The sequence below is a fragment of the Sorex fumeus genome, unplaced genomic scaffold (assembly GCF_029834395.1).
Source record: "Sorex fumeus unplaced genomic scaffold, SorFum_2.1 ptg000122l, whole genome shotgun sequence".
NCBI classification, from domain to species: Eukaryota; Metazoa; Chordata; class Mammalia; order Eulipotyphla; family Soricidae; genus Sorex; species Sorex fumeus.
This window is the reverse complement of record NW_026606179.1, coordinates 40,431,941-40,438,227: the sequence shown is the minus strand read 5'-3', so window position 1 is coordinate 40,438,227 and position 6,287 is coordinate 40,431,941.

Below are 6,287 nucleotides of genomic sequence, written 5' to 3'. Positions count from 1 at the left end.
AATTGTGTTTGCTGTTGCAAATAGAGGCGAAAAATGCATCTTGGTATGTTTTGCCTTTCTTATGCATGCCAGGATAATCCAGAAATGCTGAAACTTAAAATTTTTTGTTTGGGGTTGGAGCGATAGCACAGCGGGTAGGGCGTTTGCCTTGCACGCGGCCGACTCAGGTTCGGTTCCCAGCATCCCATATGGTCCCCTAGCACCGCGAGGAGTGGTTCCTGAGTGCAGAGCCAGGAGTAATCCCTGTGCATCGCCAGGTGTGACCCAAAAAGCAAAAATTTAAAAAATAAAATTTTTTGTTTGTTTTCTGGCCACCCTGGTTGTGTTGTAGACTAGACCTGGCTCTACTCAGAACACACCTAGCAGGGCTCGGGAACCCATGTGGGATGCTGGGAATCGCCCGTATCAGCTGTGGTCAGCTACACTAGACAAGGCAGATACCTACCTATTGTACTATTATTCTGGCCCCAAACTTTTGCCCATTTTTTCTTTGTTTTAGGGTACATACATTAGTGCTCAGAACTTAATTCTTGGCTCCGCACTCAGGGATCACTCGTGGCAGAGTTCAGGGGACCAGACAGGGTGCCAAGGTTTGAACCCAGGTCAGTGACATGCAAGGCAAGTGCTCTACCCGCTACACTATTTTCTAACCCCAAAAATGCAGGGGTTTTTTTTTCCCCTAAGAAAGCTGAATGTCTGGAGAGCTAGTACAGCAAACAGGACACTTGCCTTGCATGCAGCCAACCCAGGTTCAATCCCAGTTACTCCATAGAGATCCCTGAGCCCATCAGGAGCAAGCCCTGAGCACAGCTGGGTGTGGCAAAAAAAAAAAAAAAAACTGGTACAGGGTTAAGGCTCTTGCTTGCAGCTTACCTGATTTTCAGTTTTTTCAGCTCCACAAGTTCCCCTGAGCACAGCAGTCCAAAAACCCAGTAGAGCTTGCTTGCCTTTTCAAACTCATGTTCTCTCGAACAGCACTCTCTCCTCTTTCTCTCTCTCCTCTCTCTCTTCCCCTCCCCCGCATCTCACTCTCCACTCACATCTCTAAATTTCTTTCAATGAAAACTTGTTTCATTAAAAAAAAAAATTTTTTTTCCATAAAAATTAAAATGACTTGCAAGAGTGCCCCTTCTGGCAGCAGACATCTAGCAGTGGTGCTGCATTAGTGCTGCCTGGTTCCTATAACCAGGTGGGCCAGGAGCCAGTGCAGTTCAGATTGATGTACTCTGAACAGGCAGCGCAGTAGGCATCAAGCCCGAAAGGTCCAGTTTCATGTTAGGAGGAAAGAGCCAGCCCAGCTTGTTCCTCGACCAGCTGCTCACTCGGGTGAGTGCACAGCAGGGTCTCTTCTCTACATCGCTAATGGATATCCTAAGACAGGGAAGGAAAAGGAAAAGGAAAGGACTGTTTCACTTGATGACTTGAAGAAAAGACCACCATGAAAGGGAAAATTGGGCTCAGAGTACAAAGGGTTAAGATGCTTACCTCACACATGACCAACTTCCATCCTAATCTCCACACCACATATGTCCCCGAGCACCACCTGGAGTGACTCCTGCACACAGAGCCAGAAGTAAGCCCTGAGCACAGCCAGTGTGGCCCACAAAACCCAAGCTGGGGATGTAACCCAGGGGTAGAACTCTTGCCTAGCATGCCATAGGCTTGATCTCTGGTATCCAAAACTAAGAAGAATAATTGAGAAAAGTATGAGTATATTTACAGAGAAGGCATATGGATGGTCAATAAGCACATTAAAGATGAAAACGGGCTGGAGAGATAGCATAACAGGTAGGGTGTTTGCCTTGCATGCGGCTGGCCCGGGTTCAATTCCCGTATCCCACATGGTCCCCTGAGCACCGCCAGAGCTAGGAGTAACCCCTGTGCATCGCCAGGTGTGACCCAAAAAGCAAAAAAAAAAAAAAAATGAAAACATCACTAGTCATCAGGAAGATACAAAGTCACACTGAGAATTGCCTCACATCCATTAGGCTAATAATCAGGAATTATTAGAAGAAATTATGTGAAGAAACCCGAGCCCTCATACACTGAAGGAATGTAAAATGGTGCAGCTGCACTGGAAAAGAGCCTTGCAGTTCCTTAAAGGGCTAAATAAGCAGAAGGGCAATAGTGTACAGGGGGCAGGGCATTTGCCTTGGATGTGGCTGATATCCGTTGCATCATATATGATGGCACCACACATGATCCCTCAATCTCCAGGAGTGATTCCTGAGCTCAGATCCATAAGTCGTCCAGGTGTGACCCCCAAACAAAACAAAACAAAAAAATCGTTGACAGAGCCAGAGAGAGTACCGCGGGTAAGGTGCTTGCATTGCACGCTGTCTACTTGAGGTTCGATCCTCAGAGTCCCATACGGTCCCCCAGCATGGCCAATAGTGATTCCTGTGTGCAGAGCCACGAGTAAGCCCTGAGCATCGCGGGTAGCAAGACCCCTCCTCCCCAAGATACCTTAAAAGTGCCACTCAGCAGAAACCAAGGTTCTGGAACCTCATTCCTTCATTCAGCCAGTCACGCTCTGTTTAATTTATGGGAGTGACTCTAAGATCTCAGAAACTGTTCCAGAATCTAGAATCTGGGGTTAGAGACAGTATTCGGAGCGGCCCTCTCTCTCCGGGAGGATGGTCATAATGGTCTCTGGGATCTCCAGGACCAAGCAAACTGCAGCATGCGGCGCGAAGGCGAGGATGGACCCGGGGAAGGAGAAGGAGCCCAGTAACTCCGTGCGGCGGGGCTGGCAGCGTGCCCCACCTCCTCGGGCTCGGGAGCAGAAGCGGCGCTTGGCTTGGCCAACATGCCAAGACTAAAAGCAACAAGAGCACCACTGGAGCGGGCTAGGCGCCAGCCTGATCCGGCAGAACCCAGATTCCGGGGAGCGGGCGCTGGCAGAGCGTGACTCCTGCTGAAAACTACAACTCCCAGAATCCTCGCGCCCGACCCAGGTGTCACGTGATCTCGACTCACGTGTCCCCCGCCGCCGGCTTCTTAATGAAATCATCGTAGGTAAGTGGCGGAAAGGCAGAGGGTTGGGGGCGTCCGATCGCCGACTCCCCCGAGCCTCTGCGGCTGCAGAGCCCGATCCGTTCCCCGCCCGATTCCCGGGGTTCCACCGGACCCCCTTCAGTGGAGCCGGCCCTGCAGCACCTTAGCCCGGCCTGTTCACCCTCCACCCCCCAGCCCCCGCCCCCGATCCCGGACCCCGCTCGAACCCCGAGACCCCACAGCCGGCGCTCTTGAGGCCTGGGGATCGACCCTTACGCCCCCGGAGCCCAGTGCAACCGGCCCGTCTTTATTTCGCGTGCTTTGTTTCTGCGATTCAACCCCTGCTGTTGTATTTGGAGACTCGCTCCAGTTGGGGAGAGGGTGGGAGGGGGGCTGAGGGTGGCGACAGCCCTGGCCTGTGCGTGGGGGCGTCGGGCTCCGGTTCTGCCTTTGCCACCGCCCCACTGTGACCGGAGCCTGGTCCTTCTCCCTCCGGGGCCCCGCTTGCCAGGCCGGTGCTCCAGTCCGTGGGTTCCATCGGCGCCGCTCACTTTCCCGGCGCGGGTCGCCTCCTGACCAAACTCTTCTTCTCGGCTGCCCGCAGCTTTGGTACAGCCTTGAGAAAAAGCGGACGCTGTGGCCAGCGAAGGGAGTGAGGGACTTCCAATCATCCCAGATCTTTGGGGAGAAGCAACAGCAAGGAGAGACCCCACCACATACACACTGTAGCCCGCCAGGTGGAAAGAAGCAGGTAAGCTGGGGCGATCGGAACTGAGAAACAGCGGCGGAGAGGAGAGAAAGGAGGCCGCGAGGTGTGCCCCGGGGGCGGGGAGGTGGGGGGCGGGCAGCACAGCTCCCCTCTGCCTAGCGCCCTTCCCACCCTTCTGCAGCGCTGACCCGCTGGGGGCTTCCTCCCCAGCTCTGCCTCAAGGCTGTGCTTCCTGCTCAGCCTACTCAGCGCTTTGAGGTTTTTCGTTCTTTCTTTTTTGCTGAGTTGCTGGCTGGGTGGCCAGTTGCGTAAGAGAAAGCCCTTTGGGACAGACTCTGACCAGATCTTTCTGGATTTGGGGCCAGCAGCTGGAGGGATATTGTCTCCAGGTCGGTGTTCCTGGATTGCATTCTTGGTGACAGGTGTCAAGAGAACCTGAACTTTCCTTGTTCCTTTTCTTTTGTTTCTATGGGCCTCATTTCCCCTCCCTTTTGTGGTTGAGGTGGTGAGAATTGGAGGGCTCACACGTATTTGGTTTGCAGTGCACTCGAGAACACACCGCGTGGTAGCACCAGGGCCTGTAACAGCCAGGATCCCCAGTGGCGGGGATGACATACTGGCATCTCGAGCCATTCCAGACATGGAAGTCAGGAGCCGTAGCGATAAGACAGTGGGTAGGTCGATTGTCCTGCACGCAGCTGACCGAAGTTCTAGCAGTCTTGTGTGGTCCCCTGAGCACTACCAGGAGTAATTGCTAAGTGCAGAGCCAGGACTAACCCCTGAGCATCGCTGGTTGCAAAAGCCATTGGGCTTCCTAGGCACGTTCTGCCACTGAGTGTCCCAGACCCCAGAATCTTCCCTTTCCCAGTGTACATGGTTCCCTACTTTTTTCGCCACCAAGAGGCACAGTAGTGAAGATTTCATCACCCTCGGGCCCTGGTTGACCATTCTCAGGGCCTTGTTAGCCATTATGTTCTTTTATTTGAAGGAGTAGAGAGAGGGAACTGAGCCACACCAGTGGTACTCAGTGTTTACTCCTGGCTCTGCACTCAGAAATCATTACTGGCAGTACTCAGGGGATAGATAGGGTGCCAGGGACCAAACCCAGGTCAACTGTGTGCAAGGCAGGAACCTTCCCATTGAACTGTCGCTCCTGCCCATTGTTAACCACTCTGGTCCCCGCAGAGGGGCCTCAGAAGGTACAGTGTCTGATGGACAGTAACTCGATCCATCATTAGGACTGAATCCATCAGATCCTCCCCTGTGGAGCAGAGTAAACCGGGAGGAAGTGATGGGAAGTGAAACGGAGTTTTCCTTTTGTTTGTTTTATTTTGCAGCCACACCCGATGATGCTCAGGGCTCACTCTCCTGATTCTGCACTCAGGAATCACTCCTGGCAGTGCACAGGGGACTACGTGAGATGCCCGAGATTGAACTCTGGTCAATTGAACCTGGGTGGGCCATTTGCAAAGCAAGTGTCTTACCCACTATATTATCGCTCTGGTCCCTAACATGGAATTTTTTTTTTAATCAGTCTGTAGCCTGAGTTCTAGCCTTGGGAAAGAGGAGATGCAGAGGGAGGAGACTCGGAGGATGGAAGTCTTTGGAAGGTTTCACCAGCCTAGGCAACTGCCGGCCAGCAGGAGCCTCAGGGGACGGCCGAGTCTGGCCCCAGGCTAACTCAGCTCACAGCCTGTGAACCTAAAAAGTAATGAGCCTGCTGAAATCCGGCTTAGGGAAACAGACTCAGTGCCTGTGAAACGCTGGCACTTGAGAGAATAGGAACGGACACGAGTCTGAGCAGGGATGGGCACCAGGGGCTCCAGGAAAAGCTAGTGAGTCTCCCAGGAATGGGGAAGATGTGGGACCTGAAAGAGAGCATCCCAGAAGCACAGAATTGTGATGTTTTCCTGAGGACCCAAACGTGAAGGAGAGCTCTTCACACGTGGGATTATTGACCTGAATATTTTGTTTTTCCTGCTGAATAGGGAACTCTGGTCCTCAAGCACTCAACAACGGGGCCACCTCCCCAAGCCCAGGAGCATTGGCTTGAGTTTTATTGGAAGGGTGGGCAGGGATGAGGCCACATCCAGCAGTGCTTGGGGGACTGTACACGATGCTGGAAAATGAACCAAGGTCGACTGTGCACAAGGCAAGCACCTTCACCCCGGTGCTCTTTCTCCCGCTCCTGCCTGAATTTATAGGAACCCTAGAAATAAGAATTTGGAATCGAGGCCAGAGGGATGTGGTAAAGACCCCACAGTTGTATGGAGGATGACTCTGGGGACCCAGTAGCAGGCTGGGAAGTCAAAAGGGTATAAATTCAAATCTTGCTGATAGTAACCAGTGATTTGGTGGCTCTAACCTTGATGACCGAATGAGATAACATCCTCATCTACAGGCAGGGGTGCATTTGGGCCACACCTGGGAGTGCTCTCAGATGCCTGGAGCTTTGGTTTCCTTCCATCAAAATGTTCCCTAATCAAGGCTAGAGTGATAGTACAGAGGGTAGGGCACTTGACTTGCATGTGGCCAACCCGGGCTCGATTCCCAGCATCCCATATGGTCCCCCAAGCACTAC